This window comes from Centroberyx affinis, unplaced genomic scaffold (assembly GCF_046629955.1).
Source record: "Centroberyx affinis isolate AG114_WGS23_722 - 3 ecotype Tasmania unplaced genomic scaffold, CSIRO-AGI_Caff_v1 ptg000319l_1, whole genome shotgun sequence".
Lineage (NCBI taxonomy): Eukaryota > Metazoa > Chordata > Actinopteri > Beryciformes > Berycidae > Centroberyx > Centroberyx affinis.
In genome coordinates, this window is record NW_027278995.1 from 235,991 (window position 1) to 259,000 (window position 23,010).

The window sequence follows — 23,010 nt, forward strand, 5'->3', positions numbered from 1 at the left end:
ACAAGACGAGATGACATACTGGAACTTTACCCCGCGTGCCCTTATTTTCCCATACTGACGACAAATAAATCACATGTGCTGCAGAGTATGATGAGTGACATGATGCAGAAGTATGCATATCAAAAATATATCAAATGGGCCAGAAAATGTATTTGTACTTACTGGAACTTTACCCCGGTTGGCTTTATTTTCCCATACTGAAATAATAATAATGGTAAAAAAATAAAAAAAATAAATCACATATATTTCAGATTATGGTGAGTGATATGTTTCAAAAGTATGCATATAAAAAAATATAAAGATTATATATAAAGATTGATATTAATCAATAAATAAATAAAATTAAAGAATAAAATTACATATACTTCTGAAAATGGTATATGAAAGTATGCATATAAAAAGGGAAATGTATTTATTTTGATAAAAACACTTTTTTTTATTTTCTGTCTCATTGTTCCATTATCATGTTCTCTCTCTCTCACACTCTCTCTCTATCTCTCTGTCTCTCTATCTCTATCTCTCTCTCTCTCTCACTCGCTCTCTCACTCTCTCCCTCTCTCTCTCTCTCTCACACTCTCTCTCTATCTCTCTGTCTCTCTATCTCTATCTCTCTCTCTCTCTCTCTCACTCGCTCTCTCTCTCTCTCCCTCTCTCTTTCTCTTAATTCAGTATTAATCACAGGATGCAGCCGGTTCGTCTATTTTGTCTAAATTAGATTTCCTCCTCCCTTTTTTTTTTTATTTTGGGCTCAGAGGTGAATTCTTGTTTCCCGTCAGTCTGCAGCACCAAACATGTTTGTAATCAGACAGTTTCTCTCTAAACTCTGATGAAAACTGTCCATGGAGGGGCGTTAAGGGTCAAAGTTCCCTGTCAGATGCTGCTGATTTTGTGTTTTTTGTGTTTCATGGCAGCTTCCATGAGTTCAGCATGGAGGAAAAAAGAGCCTCAATGAAAAATAAATCTGAATAAAGACGCTGGGAGCCTCATTCAGTCCAAAGATTTGCTCCCTCCAGTTTCTTGCAGGTCATAGTCAGTCAAATTATCCAATTAAGCCCAAACCTTCTTTTCTCCTCTTTTTTCTGAAAGTGTTGGTGGAGCCGAGCGGAGCGGAGCGGTGTTATCGCTGCAGAGGCTTATCTGAGAGGCGGAGGAGAGTTAAGTTGAGGCTTGACGCAACCAACAGTTATATAACCAAGACAGGAATAATCAGGTCAGAGAACTCTGACCCTTAACGCTCCTCCATGAACACTTTCCTCAGTGTTCAGAGCACCTGCCAGTCCCACAGCACAGGCCAGATGGGAGGCTTCCTGTGTGCTTTACCAAGTCAGTCTAAAGTCTTGAGGCACAAGTCCCAAGTCTAAATGTAGATTACCAAGTCAAGTCCAAGTCGAGTCCATGTCATTAAAGTCAAGTCTCAAGTCTAAATGTAGAACAGCAAGTCAAGTCAGAACAAATCAAGAGTTCGAGTATCAATTTAATATCTTAAAGAAAACTAAATATCTAGGACTTTTCAATGCAATATGGTTTTAATAGGATAAAAACTTGGTAAGAGCATCATGAGTTTGATTTCTATAATCAGTTTCAACTTCAATAAATTCAATCATTCCATACAAATTCAGAAAACAGAATTTAAATTCAGTCGTCTGCTGGAACAAATCTCATCACTTTCAATCTAAGTCATTTACACAAACACAAGATCTCAAGTCAAGACTTTAGAAACCTTTTCAAGTCATCAGAGTACAAGTCAGAGTCAAGTCCCAAGTCACCAGAACCCAAGTCAAGTCAAGTCTTAAGCGATTCAAACTGTGACTCGAGCCCAAGTCATGTGACTCAAGTCCCCACCTCTGCATGGTGTTGATAAGCTTGTAAGTGCTCAAATGTTCAAACTTGTGATTTGAAAGTGAGGAGTTTTATTTCAAAATGAGATGTTCAACATTTGAAAAAAGTGACTCCTTCTATAAAATGTTTCATTGCGAAGAATAGAAACAAATGTTGTTTTTTAAAGGATCGTTTTAAAGGATAGTCATTTGTTGGCCAGTTTGTAACACTTTTACTGACTGCTTCTTTTAAATCACAATTTTTTTATCTCTTACTTTTTGTTTTTTTTATTTATTTAACCTTCTTAACCAGGTAAAGTCTCATTGAGATTTAAAAATCTCTTTTTGCAAGAGAGCTGGCCAAGACAGCAGCAGTTAAACACACATCAACTTACAGATAATACGACAAAGAAATTAACTCTCAAAAACAATCTTATAAACAATGTTTTTTTCTCTCTATATATAGAAAGATAAAGTTCAGCTAATGATGAACACAGTGGATCCACAGTGTTTAGGAGCAGCAGCTGAACCTGAGCGTTGTCATGACGATGCACAGTTTCCGCTCCTCGTTGTTCGTGACTCAAACGCTCATCAAGAATTCGTGACTCATCGTATTTTCATCCTGTCACTGTTACATTGTTACACTGTTACACTGTTACATTGTTACACTGTTACCTCACATGAAATCAGCCGGTGTTTGTTCAGCGGTGCGTTCAGGTACATCAGGGGAACTTCCGGTCGCTGTCCAGCAGATAAGAACGGAGCTGTGGAAAAGGAGCATCATGAAGCTCACAGCGACAGACGGCCGGAGGAAACCGGTCAGCTGAGCGGCTGCTGAAGACAGAGGGTCAGGTGTTGTTTCAGCTTCCAACCTGAAGTCTGAACCAACAGGTTTGTGGCATCCTGCAGTCAGCGGGTGGCTGGTCGAGTGTGAAAGGTCGAGTTACATCTGTGCGTCTCGTGCGTCAGAACGAGGCTCGTGAAAACAGAGAGAGTCCGACTCACAGAACGAAAGAAACAATAATAATAACAGTAACTTTATTTTTTAATAGCACGTTTAACAGGGTTGACAGTCAGAATAAAAGCAGGATACTCAAAATGAATTTAAAAAGCAATGAAACGATAATAAACAGGGATTAGATTCAGAGAGGAGGACGGAGGCGGAGAAGAGCAACGTTCAGTAAACTAGTGGGATAACCGTAAAATGAAACCCAAAATAAACAGTAGGGATTAAATAAATGAAAGTGAGATCAAATTAAGATAAGATTAAGATAAAACATGATAAAAAAAGACAACATCACATAAAAGCAAGTCTATAAAAATGTGTTAGTCACTGATTCTGCTTCTGGAATGATCCAGTTGGTGAGTTATTACATGTTTTCTGTGCTGATAGGGAAACAGGCTGCATTCCTCTGTTCCATCCTCAGTGATAAGAGCATGAATCAGACAGAAGGTATGAAGCAGACTGATGGATCACAGCCTCATTTACAGGAAAAAAAAAAACCCTAAAACATTTCAAAACTGTTAAAAAAAAAAAAACAGCTACTGGTGATGAACTTTTCATCTCTGCCTCCATACAGTAGTTTGTTGTGTTTTTCTTCCTGGTGGATAACCGGCCAATCGTAGGCGAGGTGACGTCACCTCCAGATGTTTCCAGCAGCTCCAGTGGAGTTTGATATGAGAAAATGTTTCAGGATGTAAAACCTCAGCGGTAAACGTCAGGATTTGGTGTCAGTCCCTCAGAATCAAAGAGCGAGGGCTTCTTCTTTCTAGAGCCGCCATTTTGCACCGAGAGACGTTCAACAATCATACAGGGAGAGATCCATCAGAGAAGAGGAGAGAGACTATTATTATTATTTCAAAAAAAAAAAATGTAAACAGGTGGGAGCATAATACATTTCTGTATTTAGCAAGTTCAAATGAAAACGGAATATATCAATTCTTATACAGAAACATCGAAGAAAATAGATTAAAATCTCCCAACTCCGCCCTCCCACTTGCCCATGAATAAATAAAAATCTTAAATACACAATTAATACTCAATTTTCAAGATGGTTAAGCTATGTCCAGGAGGTATCCAGACTGGCTAGTATTTTAGAAAGGGTGACCAAGTTCTATTAAATTTATTTTTACAGTTTTTCAGGCTATACTTGATTTTGTGAAGCCTAACCCGGCTCCCTGTTTCACACCAAGCTGTGTGTAACTGCTCTACTTAAACCCCTCTGTCAGAAATGGGACAAGATAAAAAGGAAGCGAGTCTCCAGGCTGTTCTGGTTGAGTGTCTGTCACAGCTTGTCACCGTGACCCGATCCACGGGAAAAAAAAAAAAAAAAAGAAAAAAGAAAGGCAGGACCCTGTGGAAATGATGTCGCCAAAGTAGGCCAACGTACTGTAAGCATAATGCAGAGCAAAGTGCACTTCATCTCCAAAAGTACCGAGTGTAGAGACGGCCTGTTGCCGGGGGGAGGGGGGGGGGGAGGGGGGGGGGGAGGGGGGGGGGGGGGGGGGGGGGGCAGCGGGCGGCTCATTGTGCGGCGGCGTGTTTCAGGCCGGCGAGGTTCTGATGACAAAGGCGAGCGGAGCGGTGACTCAGAGGAAATACCTTCCATCCCACTGGAGACACGCAGCAGGAAGAGGCGAGAAGAAAAGACATCGTCGCCGGGAGAGACGGTCGCCGCGGGAGACGGACCAAACCTGAGTCACCCGGCGCAGGACGGCCCACGTGCTGCTCTGCTGAGGCGGGACAGACGGACCGGGGCAAACATTACACATATCTGTCATTCATTGATGACTAGTTAAAATGCTACTTTAAGATATCTGTAATTACAGTTTGACTAGTCAGATTACGTTATGATGAAGTTATTTTTTGCCATTTAAGTTGTATGATATCTCCAATTAAAGATATCTACAATTCTGTTTTGACTGTCTGAGATGTGAATTCCAGATATCTCCATTGAAAATATGCTGAGTCATGACTCAAATTCAAGATATCTTCACTTTAGTTCTGACTAGTCATAATTTCAATTAAAGATATCTTTAATTCCTCATGATTAAAGATATCTAAATTATCTATTTTGATATCTGGAAGTAAGACACGGCTAGTCAAAATACACTTGTACATATCTTGAACTGGATGACTAGTCAAAACTAAAGTGGAGATATCTCAAATTGGAGTTCTTACTAGTCAGAAGTCCTTTAAGATCTACAAACAAAAATCTACAAGTTATGGATATCTTAAGTAATTATCTTAAGTAATTTTGACTAGACAGATCTTATTTTAGAGATATCTTGAATTATCATTCTGACAAGTCAAAATGCCATTGCAGATATGGAAAAATTAGTTATTTTCACGTCAGAGGAGTGAAGTGCTGCGTTCAGGTTCCCGCGGGGAAAACAGGAGATGGAAGTTTCCGACTTGAGAATACGGTTCACCTCGGCTCTCCGGTCTTAAAGAGAATCTGGAGCTTGTGGTTTTTGCGATGGACGTCAGCGAGGAAAAACCTGCAGTCAAGAGTAAATCTGCTCTGATTACAGCTGTAATGTCTGAGAGAGCGTTCTGTAAAGGAATAGTTCACACAAAAAATTTTATTCTGTCATTATCTGCTCCACCTTCATGCCAGCTGAAACACAGGTGAAGTTTGTTATCAGAGGTCTGCTCGAGTCAGTCTCAAGTCTCGAGTCAAGTCTAAATGTAGATTATCAAGTTAATATCTTAAAGAAAACTAAATATCTAGGACTTTTCAATGCAATATGGTTTTAATAGGATAAAAACTTGGTAAGAGCATCATGAGTTTGATTTCTATAATCAGTTTCAACTTCAATAAATTCAATCATTCCATACAAATTCAGAAAACAGAATTTAAATTCAGTCGTCTGCTGGAACAAATCTCATCACTTTCAATCTAAGTCATTTACACAAACACAAGATCTCAAGTCAAGACTTTAGAAACCTTTTCAAGTCATCAGAGTACAAGTCAGAGTCAAGTCCCAAGTCACCAGAACCCAAGTCAAGTCCAGCCTCAAGTCTTCTCTTCATGCATCAAGTCAAATCTCAAGTAGTTCAAACTGGGACTCCAGTCCAAGTCATGTGACTCGAGTCCCCACCTGTTGCAGTGTGAAAGTCTCCCAGCTGTAAGGAAACAGAAAGTGAATTGAGTTGGAATGACAGGAGACAGAACTGAATTCCATTAAATTCCACACACAGGGAGGCTGCCAGCACATCTTCTCCAAAACAACTGAAGTCTATGGGGACCGATCTTTAGAGTTCCAAAAAGAACAAAATAATATCCATAAAGTTCCTCCATCCAGCTCCTGCAGCATGATCCAAGTCTCCTGAAGCCAAACGATGTCACAGTGAGTGGAAAAGACCGATATTTACACCACTGTTTCACGCAAATGTTCACTACCACCCTTGTTTTCGAAAAAAAACTCTCTTCTTCTGTGGTGTTCATACCAATTCAGAACACATGAAGAAACAGCTGAATATGAGCATCATCAGTCCAGACTTCATTTTGTTCTGCTAGGCTTTCCATGAAGAAACTGCATCCATCTCCTTCTACCCATAATCCCTTGCGTTTCGGGGCGGTTTCCTTTAGTTCTCTTGTTAGAGGACTGAGACTCTCGCTGGTTGTTATTTGGTGCCACCAGAGGTCAAAGGTCATCGTTCTCACCTGGACAAACCGGCTGAACTGAAGGAGGAAACGCTGCAGAGCCCAGAGAAACCGATCAGAACACGCTGGCTGTTGAACGCAGCCTCATCACCCGCACTGAGCAGACGCTGCATCACAAACACTCCAGTGAGACAGTCGAGGGTCGGTGTGTCATTTTGAATCAGAGTTTCTCCTTCCTGACCAAACAAACCCTCCGGTCAGCCTGAATAAACGATGAAACTAAAAAGCTAAACCCCTTCATTTTATCCCTGAAATGTCCTTAATTTCTAAAAATAACAGCTGTAATAAAGTAAGGTTAGTATCATGGGTTTTTAAGGGATTTATTCATGACTTGATTCACAGAGGCACTAGAAATTAAGGGATTTTTCATGCCTTTAGTGCAGGTTTACAGGTTATTAATGAGTTATTAATGGAAAGTTCCTGTCTCCCTGAATTTTACATTAAATTAGAAACTAAGCAGTCAAACATTAAGAAGGAGTTTAAGGAGGTTTTGATGGGATCTCCTCCATTAATAACTACCTTAACTCATTTTAAGGTGATTTTGCATGAATTAAGAGGTGAATTAATGTAATTGTAAGGGGATTTTAAGGGATGACTGGTTCGTAGAGTTTGGAGTTACATGGCATGAGACGCCCTTAGTTATCATCGCTGACTTGTACTCTGATGACTTGAAAAGGTTTCTAAAGTCTTGACTTGAGATCTTGTGTTTGTGTAAATGACTTAGATTGAAAGTGATGAGATTTGTTCCAGCAGACGACTGAATTTAAATTCTGTTTTCTGAATTTGTATGGAATGATTGAATTTATTGAAGTTGAAACTGATTATAGAAATCAAACTCATGATGCTCTTACCAAGTTTTTATCCTATTAAAACAATATTGCATTGAAAAGTCCTAGATATTTAGTTTTCTTTAAGATATTAAATTGATACTGGACTCTTGATTTGTTCTGACTTGACTTGCTGTTCTACATTTAGACTTGAGACTTGACATTAATGACTTGGACTTGACTTGATAATCTACATTTAGACTTCGGACTTGACTTGAAACTTGTGCCTCAAGACTTGAGACTGACTTGGGACTTGCAAAGTTGACTTGGTCACATTTCTGGCAAATATATATACAGATCTCTCCTATCATTTTCCTAGCCAGTCCTCCTTTCCAAACTGTCTTTTCCAGTCCAGTCCGCCTGTCATGTGAAGTTGAGTTAAGACATCAGAGAGGGAAACACAAACCCGGCCCTGACCTGTGGTCCTGCTCACAATGGGACCCCCCCCCCCCCCTTCTGCCTCTGCAATAAAATATGATGAACGGTCAGTAACTTCCTCCTCAGCCGGGCCAAACGCCACCGCAGAGCGCTCTCCGCTCCGCTGGTGGACATATTTGGTGTGTGTGTGTGTGTGTGTGTGTGTGTGTGTGTGTGTGTGTGCGCGGTCAGAAAACCCCACAAAATGACTATGTTGTATTACGGCATGAGACAAAGAGACAGCGGGCCTCGCCATGAGCAGCAGTGGCACATGACAGCATGGAAATAACTCAGAGGAATTCCTTAAGGTTGAGGGAAGCCTGAGAGGGGGAGGGGGGGGGGGTGATGCTGAGCACAGGAAAAAATCTGTTTGGTTTGGTCACAGAGAGCTTTCCTGTTGACCGCCTCCTGCACACAGTCCAGTCCAGGTCGTCATGTTAAAGGGACGCTCCGTCCAGTTAGAAGTGTTCATTTTCTTATTTAGTTTCATTCAGTGACTGTAATAAAATGGAGCTTTTGGCTGCTGCTACTTTTCTATAGTGAAACAGTTCAGAGAGCTGCTGGGTGAGCGAGCTTCACTCTACACTGGAGAGAGAGAGAGAGAGGGAGGGAGAGAGAGAGAGAGAGAATGTGTTTAATTACTTTTACATGCTATTGTTGATATGTGTAGAATCTGTAGAATTGTTCATTATCCGTTATTTATTCGACTTCATCCTGTGCAAATGCTTTGGCAACAAAGATCCTTTCTGTCCTGCCAATAAAGCAGATTTGAGTTGAGTGTGTGTGTGTGTGTGTTTGTGTGTGTGTGAGGGAGAGAGAGAGAGAGAGAGAGACAGACACAGAGAGAGTGAGAGAAAGAGCAAAAGAGAGACAGACAGAAAGACAGAGAAAGAACAAGAGAGAGACAGACACAAAGAGAGAGAGAGAGACACAAAGAGAGATAGAGAGAGAGAGAAGCACAGAGAGAGAGAGAGAGAGAGACAGACAGAGTGAAAGAGAGAGAGTGAAAGAGAGAGAGAGGTCGACTTCTGATTGGATTTCGCTCTGACGTGTGAAAGTCGTTTTTAATCCGCAGCAAAACGGAGAAATCAGCTGATTGGCTTTTCTCAGCGGAGAAACCACTTCAGATTCTCATTTTCATGTTGGTTTTTACACCAAAAAAATACATTTTAATGAGGAATTACATATTTAAGTTGGCTGTTCCTTTTAAATAATCGGTGACATTTTCATGTAAATAAACGTATTTCAGCGGCGATAGAACAGACAGAGAGAAGAGAAACTCAAACTGCATCAACAGAAAATCCAAGCTCCGCCCACACTGTATGATTGACAGGTGATCTGTGGGAAGAGCAGAACAGAAACACCACAGTGAGACTGAATAAAACAAAAACAAATGACCACTTTAATATCAACAGACAGCAGGTCTGTCTTTACAAACCTGATGCCAGACTCTGTTTCCATGTTTGCCTACAGAAGACATGGAGACTAAACACCAAAACAATCATCTATCTCATGGATAATCTGTTTTGAGGAAAGGACGTCAAGTGTGAAGTGTGTGTACTTAGTTTGCTTCCCTTTGACCGGTGTGTTATCGCTCTCTAAGTATCACACTGCTATAACTGGAGAGCAGTTTGTGTGTTTGTGTGTCCCACCATGGAGGAGAGGAGAGGAGAAGAGAGGAGAGGAGAAGAGAGGAGGAGAGGGGAGAGGAGACATTAGAGGAGAGGATAGAGGAGAGGAGACGAGGAGAGGAGAGGAGGAGACAAGGACAGGAGAGGAGAGAGGAGAGGAGAGGAGAGGAGGAGAAGAGTAGACATGGACAGGAGAGAGGAGAGGAGGAGGAGAGGAGACAAGGAGAGGAGAGGAGACAAGGAAAGGAGAGGAGAGGAGACAAGGAAAGGAGAGGAGAGAGGAGAGGAGACAAGTACAGGAGAGGAGGAGAGGAGAAGAGGAGAGGAGAGGGGAGAGGAGACAAGTAGAGGAGAGGAGAGGGGAGAGGAGAGGAGACAAGGAGAGGAGAGGAGGAGGTTATAAATTCTAGTCACATTAATCTGCCTCAAGTCCATCTGCACTGTAAACTGCACCAGTGTTTCTTCCTCTAACTGTAAAACAACAGCGTTTCCCAGAAGCCTGAGCAGTGGAGGGAAGGTGTGGGAGGGAGGGGAGGGGGGAGGGGGGCAGTGACTCACCGGCAGGTCAGAGGTCGAGGGGGCGTCGGGCCCACAGGAAGATGACATCACATCGGGGTGGAGGGTCTCCGCGGGGTTAAATTTAGAGATGATGTCATACTGCTGGAATCCCCCCCTGTCACTGTCACTGGCTTTAACCCTTTGTGCCGTGAGCAGCAGATGAGTTTCATTCCAAAACCATCTGAGGAATCTGAGACCTACACTTACAACATGATGTCTGGCTGGAAACTGAAGCAGATTATAGGGTATAATGAAAGTTATGACAGATCTTAAGACCTTTGCTCAGGGAAGAGTTTTGTTTTAATGGTATAATTGATTATTGAAATATACTAGATCTCTGGGAAGAACAAAACATCACAGCAATGACCGCTTAGCACTGAAGATGTCAACTGAAGTAGGATGTTTTTGCGGTAGAAAACACAATAAAAAGTACGGTGGCCCTGAGGGTCAAAACACAACGACATTTCACAAAACGACATTTCACAAAATATAACATTTCATAAAACACAACATTTCATAAAACACAACAACATTTCATAAAACACAACAACATTTCATAAAACGACATTTCACAAAATATAACAACATTTCATAAAACAACAACATTTCACAAAACACAACAACATTTCATAAAACAACGACATTTCACAAAATATAACAACATTTCATAAAACACAACATTTCATAAAACACAACAACATTTCACGTGTTCATGTCGTTGTGTTTTGTGAAATGTTGTGTTTTGACCCTCAGGGCCACCATACAAAAAGGCTATATTAGTGCTGAAATGATTAGTCGAGCAACAGAAAATTCTAATTTTGATAACTGATTAGTCGTTTTAGTAATTCATCAGTAAAAATACCAAACATTTGCTGGTTGCAGCTTCACAAAAGCAAAGATTTGCTGCTTTTCTCACTTTGGACTCTGGGAACTTGTGATGGACGTCTGTCATTATTTTTGACATTTTATAGACTGAATGATTAATCGATTAATCTAAAAAATAATCAATAGATTCATCAATAATGACACTAATCGTTAGTTGCAGCCCTAGGGTATATTATAAGTGTCTTAAATTTGAAAATTAATTATGTATTTCTCTTTGATATTGGGACATTGTTAGATATCAGTTTGTGATGTTCAGCTCATTTCAGGAGTTATTTAGTGATGAAGTGTTGGAATTTACTTTTCTGGTGAACCAACTTTCCCTCAACCTGCCTCGTCTACTCCTACTGCAGTTAGTGATTTACTACGTTTCCCAGAATGCCTTTCAACAACCTCCAGAGAAGGGCCGTGAACTTGTTGCTCTCAATCAAAGGTGGTCATAGAAACAGCTTGAAAGTGCGATCATTCAGCTGTTGGTTCTTCGTCTTTCTGATCTTTCTTCCCCTTCACTCAAACCCCCCGACCTGTCTCTCTGCTGCAGTGCATTCTGGTCTCTCTCCTGCTCCTGTGGGTGGAGAAATTGGTCTCTCTCCTCTTCTCCGATGGATCTCTCCCTGTATGACTGTCGAACGTCTCTCGGTGCAAAATGGCGGCTCTAGAAAGAAGCCCTCGCTCTTTGATCCTGAGGGACTGACACCAAAACCTGACGTTTACCTCTGAGGTTTTACATCCTGAAACATTTTCTCATATCAAACTCCACTGTAAAAATACTACTGAATGGATCCAGGAACGCAACGTACATCACCAATAGCTGTTTTTCTGACAGCTTTTGGGTGGATTGGTCCTTTAAAAAGTCTTATTTTGGAGGCTCCCCCTCTCAGCGCTGCCCGCCTCAGACCGGAGGGTGTGGGCTTGTGGCCCGGCGCTGACCGCGGTTCACCGGACAAACCGCCTTAGGAGGCGACTCATCCCACATCTATTTTTTACGGCTGGAATCCCCCCCCCGCACCCAGACTGGAGACTCCACACAAACATTTATTCACAGCATGGGAAACACACAGCCGCGTTATGAAATTAGTTTTTTTAGCTGTTAAGAAATTCATAATGGTGTTTAGATAAGTTACAATAACAAAGCCTTTGTTAAAGTGTGGGGGCTGAACTCTCCCCCTGATCCCAGTCACCTCAGCTCCTCTAAGCCTCTTACAGCCTGGCACTGTATCGGCTCCTTCTTCTCATGAAAGTGATTACAATTTGAATTTTAATTAGAAATAAGTAACTTTGTTGAGCTTGCGCAACTGTCTGTGCCTCATATTAATGAAAGTCAGTTTTATCTTGAGTGCCAAAGCCCAATCCCTCCTCTGTTTGTAATAAGGTTTGAACAAAATGGGTTTTTGAATGCTGATACCAATACTGATATTTTTGGATTGAAGCTGCAGAGATCCAATAGGATGTGCCGATATTCAGTATCTTTAAAATTTATCATTTTCATTCCATAAAATCCAAAATATCACAAGTATTCAGTGTTTCCCTCAGATTTGTCTTCTCATCAGGGTGGAAAAGCCTCCGAAACAGCATTTAAATCATCATGGGACACTAAAACTCTCCATTAAAACCCAGATTAATGGAATTATTTTAGGGTTAGGCAGGTTTCATTGCAGGTTTTACAGCCGGACTCTCCTGTCCTGTTGGGGAAAATCAGTTCCTCACCTCTGTCATATTGGTGGTGGACAACAATGACGGGCTGATATCCAATTTCATTGAAAGGTCAATATCAGCCCGATATGTCAATAAATCCATATATCAGTCTTTTTTTCCCCTCAGCTGGGGAAAAACCTGAGGAGACAGACTCACTGTTTCCTCCACTGTGTTCAGCAGAGTGTTCAGGTGAACTGAACCTCAGACCAGCTGTGAGTCTGGAGCCCACAGCCTGGGTCCTGGGTTGGGGTTTGTTGAGGCAGAAATAATCTGATTGGTTGAGTTAAACCTCAGTGGGCGGAGCCAAAGAACCACAGTTTTTCTGGCTAAGTAACATTAGACTGAAGCTCAGTGAAAAAGACAAGAGGTAAGAGAGGAGGAAGCTAATATTATGAAGCCTAGCGCTCTGCTGCTAACTGAAAAAATACAATCTATCATACTAAGTTATCTAGGTTAGCTAGTTAGCTAGCTGAGCTTCAAGTTCAAACTAGCCATACTAGCCTATAGCTAGCTAGGTAAGATAGTCCTTCTGATGAATGAAAAAAGAAGTTATTGACTTTTTTTTTTCACTTATAATTTGACCAGAGTTGCTTTGTTTCCAAGTTTGCTAGTTAGCTAACTTACACTTCAAAACTGTTTTTGTGGCTCCGCCCACTGAAGTTTAACTCAACCAATGAGATTATTTCTGCCTTTGAGAAATGTTTGCAGAACTAAAACTAAAATCTGCTGTTCCTGCCTGATGTCCAATGTCTAAAGGTCATTATTTTGCTGTTAATAATGAGAATACTTACACCCAGATAAAGTATTTTTCTACCATTTCTTACCTAAGCTAGCTTAGTTTGCTAAGATAGCTAATTGTGATGCAGGTGGGATACACAGTAGTTTTGGATTAATTCAGCGTCAATTTGATATTTAGAAGGAGTGATAACAAAAGAAACAACTAATTTCTTATGATTGCCAACTGTAATATAATGACTGAAGTTAAAATATTCACTCATTATACTCCTCACTGGTAAAGTAACGTTGCTCAGTTCCACCCAGCTCCACTGCTGCTGCTGCTGCTGCTGCTGCTGGTATAAATAGCGGCTGGTTTGCCACATCCAGCTGTTCCAAAACATTTCCCTCCTTGATGTTCCTCCTCTCTCTCTCTCTCTCTCTCTCTCTCTCTCTCTCTCTCTCTCTCTCTCCTCGCCTCGCCCCTGTGTGCCATGTCTTAATTGAAGCCAGCGGTGGTTTGCGCTCTGCAGAACGCTTCCCTTCCTCCGCCGGCACAAAGTTGCTGACTCTTCTTCTCTGCTTTCACTGCGTCTTATCGGAGACATTTCTTCATGTCTCCTAAGTTTCCCCTGTGAGTTTTGAGCGTCCTGCGGTTCCTGAATGTAGAGATTCAGAATGCACCACGCTGCGTCCGCACCTGCTCCACTCCCCTGCTTTAATTTGTCTCCAGCCTCTAAACGTATAAACCCATTAGACCATTTTAGACTTTGGCCCTGGCTGAGCTTTGGGCTTTCACAGTGTATTAGCTCTGGGGAGAGTATGAAGCTGTGTAAGGCCTGCTGGGTGTGGACCGAGAGGCTCACAGGTGAAGCACAACAGACTTCATTGTTTGAGCAAAGACCTCTGCCTCTCCTCTCTGCTCAGGATTGTATGTTGAGTTTTTATACGAAGTTTGTGGCGTTTCGTTCATGCGGTGGCAGGCTGTAATTTTCTCCATCATGTGGCATGAAACGTTGTCAAGCCAGAGAATATTTCCCAGAGTGCAGCTGACTGTAAATGTAGTCTGAGCGACAGGAAACACACTTCATCTGCTGTCAGCTTCAGACTTCACAGCCTGAAAGACAGCTGACTTTTGAAATGTTTTGTTCACCCACCTTCTCATTAACATATTGTCAAAGCAAACACCCATTCAGATTATGACGTTTTACTGCAGGCTTGCTTTGCAGTTTGGCTCCAACACCAAGAGTTGTGTTTGGAAGATGTTGATAATTGTTTGGAAAATTAAAATTATTTTTTCTTTTCATGGAATGGTCTGGTATCTGGCTGGGTGAAAGACATAAGAGTTGTGTGATACAGTATACTATTACCAAAAAAAACAGACATACTTTGGTTCAGCTGTGGAACATTGAAGAAAGATTTACCTGCAGCATTAATGCAGGATAGAGGAGGATAAACGTCTATGGTGTGATCAGCATTTCTCTCACAAACAGAGGGGATGTTCTGCAGAAATATGATTCTCCTCTTGTGTCGTTGTTGACATAACAGGTTCTCGGAATGAAGGATTTTGCCTTCATGCACGATCTGACTTGTTATCAAAGAGTGACGGTCGGTTAACCAGGAGCTGTGGGAGTCTCAGCTCATGTTCTCCTCTGCTCAGCCCACCGGCCTGTTACATGTTCCCACTGAGGAAATTCTCTTCTCTCTTGCCCCCCTCCACAGGGAGGTCAGAGGTCAGAGGTCAGGGTCACAAATTTAAGTTTTAGTTCTACAGACATTTCTCTTTGGCAGAGCTGCTCTGGAGGCAGAAATAATCTGATTGGTTGAGTTAAACCTCAGTGGGCGGAGCCAAAGAATCAGAGCGCAAGTTAGCTAAGTGGCAAACTTGAACAGCAAAGAAGGAACTCTGGTCAAAATATCAATACAAATATAAATGGTAATGATTTCTTTTTTCATTCCGTCATGAAGTTGAAGGTCAGCAGCTAGCTAACTGACTTACCTAGTTAGCTATAGGCTAGTATGGCTAGTTTGAACTTGAAGGTCAGCTAGCTAACTAGCTAACCTAGATAACTTAGTATGATAGATTGTATTTTTTCAGTTAGCAGCAGAGCGCTAGGCTTCATAATATTAGCTTCCTCCTCTCTTACCTCTTGTCTTTTTCACTGACCTCTGACCTCCCTGTGGAGGGGGGCAAGAGAGAAGAGAATTTCCTTAGTGGGAACAAGAGAAGGAGAATCACAAAAAAACAAATTTGACCTCATAAACATAAACTTTCTGCCTGTTTCCTCTCACTGTCACATGTCACGTTGCTCATGGATGTTTTCAGCAGCATCCTGAGGTTTATTCGTTCGACTGAGCGATCCAGGGTCCGCGGATCACGGGACAGAGAATCCAAAACTGTAAACAGTCACCTCATCTCTGCTCAGCCTTTTCCAAGACCTAATCCTCTGGAAGTCCCTGGAAAATGGGAAAGAAACATCTCTTTCCTCTCTTTCCCTTTCAGCCTGGGAGGAATGTGGCACAGGGCTGATTGTTTTTGCAGGTTTTTTGCTCGGCCGTCTGCCTCGCCGCCTCTTTCCCTCTGAAGCCGAAATGTAGGTTAGTGAATTGATTAGTGCTAATACGGCCGGTCCAGGTCCTTATTACAGGCCGACCGCCGGACTGAAATAGCTCTGCTTTAGTAGAGTCTGGACATCTACTTAACACACGCAAATCTGTGTTTACTTAAAACGAATGGACTGAACTGAAGTAGTGGCTGTGTTCTGTTATTAAATCATATTGGTTCACCATCTGTAATATTAACCACCTGTGACTTCAGGATCGTACTCACTGCAGTTGACTTGGATACTGCAGAGAACTCTCTTTCATTTTATATAGGTATTTTTGATAGGAATACTCTTTTAGCCGGCTTATTCCAGATATAACACAAATATAACAAATCAGATCAATGCACAGGGATTTAAACTCCATGTTTGCTTGCTTGATTGCCTAGAATTAAAAAAAGATGACTACATGTTCTGCACACTAGAGGCAAGGCAAGGCAGCTTTATTTGTATAGCACATTTCATACACTGAGGCAATTCAAAGTGCTTTACAGAGTAATAAAGAATACAGTAAAGGTAAAAAAAATTACAGTTAAAAAGTGCAAAGGTACAGACGAGATCCACAAGATAAAAGACTTAAAAAGTAAACTAGTGCAGTTCAAATCAAGTGAAATAGAAAGATGAAAGAAAAGACAGTGCAAGAGGATTAGAAAAGTGGAAAGTGCATTGAAACCACATTTAAAAGAAAATAAAAAAGATATAAATAAATAAATAAATATTACGGTGCAGATGAGTGTTGCCCTAGATTTCTTAAAAAGCCCTGGCGAACAGAAAAGTTTTAAGCCCTGATTTAAAAGATTGAAGTGGAGGCAGACCTCAGATCAGTTCTGGAAGTTTGTTCCAGGCCTGAGGAGCATAAAGACGAAAAGCTGCTTCTCCATGCTTTGTTCTGACCCTGGAACAGGTAGCAGACCAGCACCTGAAGACCTGAGGGGTCTGGAGGGGTCATAACACCGAAGGAGATCAGACATTTATTTTGGTCCTAAACCATTAAGTGCTTTATAAACATGCAACAGAATTTTAAACTCAGAGACGAGCATTGAGGAACCATCTTTGGGCCCAGCACCGTATGTTTCCCACCCTGCCGTTCCCCTGTTCAGCGTTTTGAAGTGTGCAGCCTGGAGGAGGGAGACGCTTCATCTGTGTGAGGTAGTGCAGAGAAATTGAGGAAATGGAGGACGAGCAACAACAAATGTCAAAGTTTCATGAACCGGCAGTAGGTTGAAGCAGTATTGTTTATTGTTTATTGTTTATTAAATATTTCCCCATTAGCTGACGCCTTGGCGACCGCTAATCTTCCTGGGGTCCACAAAAAGGACATAAGACATAATACATACAATACATAACATAAAACATACAGTTAAAATGGTACAATCAGATACGTAGGTGTATAGTATCAGTACTAACAATATACATTAGATTTGGTCAAATACAATTGGTTCCAGTCATATGGTCAGCTGCCCCAAGTGTGCCTTTAATAGTTTTTTGAATGCCAATCTGTTTTGTGTGCGAGTTATGTGAGCAGGTAGTGAGTTGTATGGTATAAATCGGTGGTAGAGGAGTAGCAAAACAGACATTTAATGTGAAAAGTTGTGGATTATTACTTTAAAGCAACAATATTGATATACAGAGTGCTATTCCCTGTTCCAACAGCACAAAAACATTACTATTTTACATGAAGTAAGCAGTAATGCCGTGTGTTGTTAAAGGATAAGGCCGGTGTGTTTTTTAATGCATTTCTTACAAAAATAACAAAATCAACAATGCGTTTGCTCTACTCCCGTTACTTTCTGACTTCCCACGTTCCGTTTTTAGCCGTCAACCCGGAAGTCATTGGCTCCAACTGTAAGATAAAAACCTTTAAATTCAGCTCACAAAGACATAGTTTACATTTTAAAAATCACTAACTGTTACCATGAAAAGTCAGGCTGTTGTAGTTATTACCAAATCAAATTCAAACGGGAACAAATTCTTCATTACGCCGGGGACTATTTTCTGTGCTACGGAACTACTTTCCTGAGATGGAAAACGTGTTTACAGCCGGCTTATTAAGTCGTTTGAGGAAAAAGTCGTCCGGCCCGGTGCATGATGATGATGAAAGACGCTTTTATCCAAAGCGACATGAGATTTTAATACAGCACAAGCAGGGATCTAGTCAGGAGAGAGCGAGAGTAAGCTCTAGTCCGAATTTTTTTAAATTTTTTTTAGCAATTGCACAGGTGAGAAGGTGTTCACTAAAGAGCTGGGTCTTTAGCCTTTTCTTAAAGATTGAGAGGGACTCTGCGGATCGAATGGAGTTCGTGAACTCGTTCCACCACCGAGGAACCACAGAAGAAGAGTCTGGCCAGTGACTTAGGGCCTTGTTGTGGTGGCAGCACCAGGCGCTCCTTGGCAGAGCGTAGTGAGGTGGAGGGAGCGTAGACCTGAATGAGGGAGATCAGGTCGGTTTTGGTCGCCGCTTTGTAGGCGAGCATCAAGGACTTGAACTTGATGCGGGCGACTGGGAGCCAGTGGAGGGAGATGAACAGCGGAGTGACATGTGCTGTTTTGGGGCCGGCTGAAGACCAGACGCACCTCCGCGTTCTGGATCATCTGCAGAGGTTTGAGCGAACATGCCGGGAGCCCTGCCAGAGTCAGGAGGCACAGCATGGCACACGACTCCCCCCCCCCCCCTCCCCCGCCTCCGGTAAGCAGGATGCGGTCACACGGCAGGTGGATCGACCGTCAGAAGTCGCCACCAAACGTCTCCGTCACGTCTCCCTCCCGCCGGCGGCTCGGTGTTCTCGGGGAAAGCTGTCCGCCCTGGAAACTTCCAGACCGGAGGAGCGGCGCTGTTTTCCAGACAGCCGTCCCCCCTCGTGGAAACACAGGAGGACGAGCCTGATGGGAGCCAGATGAGCTGAGGCTCCACCGCAACAATCACCGTTCCCCTGTTAGACGGCTGTGACTGGAAACGGTTTGATACGGCGAGCGTCTAAGTCGTGGTTCGGGGTGGTTTGTATAGCCCCGGGGGGGGGGGTTACCATGACAACCTGAGTGCGGGGGCGTGTCCAGGAACTGTGTGTCATGCTTATGTCACTTTTGGAACATCTGTAAAAATTTGCATTTAAATTTGACAGTTTTAAGGAATTCCCGTAAACTCCTGCCGTCTCTCCCAGTTTAAACGCTTCACAGTTTCTCCTCTAACTCGTTCTGCAGTTTTCCAGTTGAAGTTACACCGAAACATTGTAAACAAGCAAAAAACACCAACTATAATAATCCATGTCAGACAGGGTGGTGAATTGTGATCAAAGCTCCTACCGTTTGCTAGATAGTATACTTAAAAAAAAAAAGGATTATTAAAGATAAAGGAGACAGAGTAGCTCTCTCTGAATATCAGCTTTTATTTATTTATTTATTTCATTGTTTAGATTATTATTGTTTAGTTTGTTATGCATCAAACTCAGGGAGCTGCGAACACAATTTCGTTGTACTTGTACAGTAACAATAAAATTAAATCTTAATCTTAATGTGAAAAGAGGATTGTGGGAGTTGTGTGTAAAGTGGCAGCTGAGGAGTAAAGATTCATAGGTTAAGGTTCATTTTTCATCATAATAGACCATTTATATCCTTTAAAGTAAATAATTCTCTAATAAAGAAAGAAAGAAAGTTTGGGAGTTTGTAGTGAAAAAATCCTCATAAGGCCAAAGGCCAGCTATATCATAACAGGCTTTAAGAGTCACAATTCAATTGAAATATAACTGATTCTTCATATGCAGAAAGCCGTTTCAGCCAAGCAGTCTGATTGGTCAAAGACGCCTTCCAACTGTGCTGATGATTTCTTTACATAACATTTGTTTCTGACGTCGTGTTGTGATTGGACGAGAGGCGTTGCACGATTTCTTATAAGCACAATATAGCTAATAATATAACTTGTACCTTATAACTCCTCCAGTATCACTCCGCCTTGTTATCTTTGACTTTATTCACTCTGTTCAGTGGAACGAGACAAGCAAGGACAACCCAACGCTTGTATCTTTGTTTAATGTTTATTATGCGATTGTAAACATTTTGACTCATATGACCGCAGCACACCGACACCAATAACCAAGACACAACAAACTCTCATAGTTTGCAATCTTTCTCCCTTCTCCTTTTTTTCATCATTCACTGTATATGCTTTGAAGAAAACCCTTCAGACAGAACACCTGCATCGGAAACCGTTTTATAAAAGCCGTAACACTCTTCTGTGCTTCATACTGAGCTGTTGTACCTATCATCACAGTATAAAGCGAACCCTCCCATGGATTATTGCTATAATAAACCTTTATTTCAGAGGCCCAGCTCTCCACTTGGTGCTGCTTCAAAGTGAAATGTTACACTGCTGCTTTACACTGAAACCATTTAAACGTTTACATGGCGTTCCTTCAATGAGAGCAGCAGGTGTGTGAGTCCGGTCTGGTCCGGTCCGGTCCGGTCTAGTCCGGTCGGGGAGGTCGGACTCACACAGTGAACCTCTCCGCTCCCCCGGCAGGTTTGATGTGGGCGGGCCCGTCTTTGGTCGACCTCTTGAAAAGCATTGTGGGTCGGGGTCCCCCTGCTCTCCTCGTCTGCCCAAACCATCGCGCCTCTCGTCTGAGCCTTGATGTGGCCGGTTTGAGTGGCCGTCGTAAAAAATGAAGAGATCATAAAGGCGGGATGGATGCACCATGTGTTCCGTTGGATAATTGATGTTTCCCTGAAGTCTGAACCCGCTCCGCTCAGCTCTAACTCCACTTGACCCATATCTGCTTGCCTTTGCATTCAATACTCAAGTGGAGTTTTACAGTATTTTGTTTTATTGTATGACTTAAAGTAGCAATAAATAAGATTTCTACTGCCCCGTAGCTCAAAATGACCATAATATATCCTGGGGATTGATAGAGTCATGGATCAATACCAATGATGATTGCTGGCTTTCAAAACTCACTTTTATGGCTCGTACTGTTCTGCAACAAAAACTCTCCACCCATCGGAGGTTCAAGACGCTCCCAGTCGAGGTGGAAATTACTTAATACTTAATGACAGATTACTTAATGATTACTTAATGCCCCTTTAAAACACCCAGAACTGAACATGACCATAATGCTCTTCTTTGACACAGCTGAACAGCTTTACATTTACGCTGAAATGCTCTAATGCTAAAGAAATCTCCAGTCCGTTTAAATCAAGGTGTGATTAATTTGCACCCGGTTTGTAATTGCTTTCAGAAGGGTGTCAGAAGTTTTTAGTTGTCGTTGGTTTTCTCAGAAATAAAAGCGGAACAGCTCCTGTTTTTGACAAGGTTTTTACAGATGCACAGCTACAAACGTGACTAGTGGATACTCTGTACTGGATTTTGGAACAGTTTCCCCTCACGTTTTACACGCTTCGTACTGGGAATGTGGAAATTTCCAGTCCAGACGAGAGACGCTTTAACGCTTTGCCCATCTGCGTGTGTTGTGATGGTCAAAAGATGGGAAGTGAAGAGGCTGGAATGTCACATGGAGATGTTTTGAAGTTAGGGAAGCGTGATTCACCTCAGACATCTTCCCCTCTGACTCACAGCCTGGCCTGGTATATACAGCCAGAGGAGGGGAGGGGGGGGGGGGGGGCGGGGGTCTTCCCTGAAGTATTCCCACCATGTGCCAGCCCGGGTCGTCTGGCACGTTTACTGTAAATGGAGGGGGAGCCTGCGTTACGAAATAAAACCCAGACTGGTGAAATCACCCACCATATAATTACCTTTTTTTTTGCGTGTGACTTCTTAATGTCTTTACCACGCTGGATGCCTTTTACAGATCTGAGCCGGGAACAAAAGGCCGAGCGGAGCTGCGATGAAACGGAGAGGTTTAGATCCAAACTTCCACATCTGAGAGGCGACGGGCGCTAATGGCCACCAAGGCTTTTTAAAGGACGGAAACTTGTTTTGTTGAACAATCTCATAAAGAATATCAATCACTGTAAAAATAAAGACTACGCCCATAAAATAGCCTCCCTCATGTCTGAAGGAATGACTCCAGTTTGTACCAGTGACACAAAATCTGCACCAGCACAAGTCTGTTTTATGGCCGGCGGTGGAGCGTTTCAACAGAGAAATGTACGACACAACCAGACTGGAGGTTTGAACTCTGAAACCAAGGAAAGGCAAAGTGAGGGGCAACCGAAGCCTGGGGGGGGAAGCTTTTCGAGACGTTGACCTGTGACAATAATAAGAGTAATTGTTATTGTTATATCGCATTTTTCAACAGTCACAAAGCGCTTTACAAAGAATAAAAAGCACTAAATTCAACAGCCAAAGTGATAAAAGCAAGGCAAGAGTGGTAAAAGACATTCAAAGACATTCAAACAGCTAATAGGAACCTCTCGTTTTAATCTAGATTTTGGAACAGCCAATAGGAATCTCTCGTTTATAATATAGATTTTGGAACCTCCAATAGGAACTGCCTGTTTATAATCTAGATTTTGGGACATCGAATAGGAACTTCTTGTTTTCAATCTAGACTTTGGAACAGCCAATAGAAACCTCTTCTTTTTAATCTAGATTTTGGAACAGCCAATAGGAACCTCTTCTTTTTAATGTAGACTTTGGAACAGCCAATAGGAACCTCTTCTTTTTAATCTAGATTTTGGAACAGCCAATAGGAATCTCTCGTTTATAATCTAGATTTTGGAACCTCAAATAGGAACCTCTTCTTTTTAATCTAGACTTTGGAACAGCCAATAGGAATCTCTCGTTTATAATCTAGATTTTGGAACCTCCAATAGGAACCTCTTGTTTGTAATCTAGACTTTCGACAAGACAATAGGAACTTCTTGTTTGTAATCTAGACTTTCGACAAGACAATAGGAACTTCTTGTTTTTAAGATAGACTTTGGAACAACCAATGGGAACCTACAATTCGGCTCATATGAAGTCAAAATGTCTGTGATATCGGTTCATGCTTGAACGTGATCAATAAATCAGTAAATTCTGAAACTAACGGGTAAACAATGTAAATATACAAAAATTCAGGTGATGTTGAGGATGAGGAGGTAAGAATCCTAGCTGCTGAGAGGAGACAGGAACGTTTCCACCGAGGCAGACCTCTGACGCTACAAAAGCTGTTTTCTGTCCCTGCCCTGGTGCTGCGGTATCAGTGAAGGTGACGGTCTGTTTCATCAGCGGTGAATCAGTAAAAAAAAAACAAAAAAAAAAA

At 42.0% G+C, this 23,010-nt stretch overlaps 1 protein-coding gene across 1 annotated transcript in view; it reads left to right on the forward strand.

The window, feature by feature from the left end:
* Positions 1-23,010, forward strand: part of syn3 (synapsin III) — a 141,344-nt gene that overhangs the window by 89,617 nt on the left and 28,717 nt on the right. The window lies entirely within an intron of this gene.